The following is a 346-nucleotide window of genomic DNA, read 5'->3' on the forward strand; positions in this document are numbered from 1 at the left end:
TAATTTTAAATATTATCTTTTTAGTATTAGCGTTAATATATGTTATTTAAGACAAAAAAAAGTTAAAATTGTACCGGCATATTTTTAAGTTTATACGGATAATACTAATTAATAAAGTATTTAATATTTAACTTGGGACAGTTAGGGATAAAGTAGAGTTTGAATTTAATTCTAATTCTACTCTACAAGTTGAGAATATGTTGATTTTAGTCCTACCCATTCTTAATCTGTAGATATTCGATTTTACCTACATGTGGATTAGTAAAAAGATGCTATATTATTATATAATTTAAATTAAAAATTCAACATAAACAAGACAATCATTCCACAAACAACATAAACATTA

The sequence above is a fragment of the Arachis ipaensis genome, chromosome B05 (assembly GCF_000816755.2).
Source record: "Arachis ipaensis cultivar K30076 chromosome B05, Araip1.1, whole genome shotgun sequence".
In the NCBI taxonomy this organism is placed as follows: domain Eukaryota; kingdom Viridiplantae; phylum Streptophyta; class Magnoliopsida; order Fabales; family Fabaceae; genus Arachis; species Arachis ipaensis.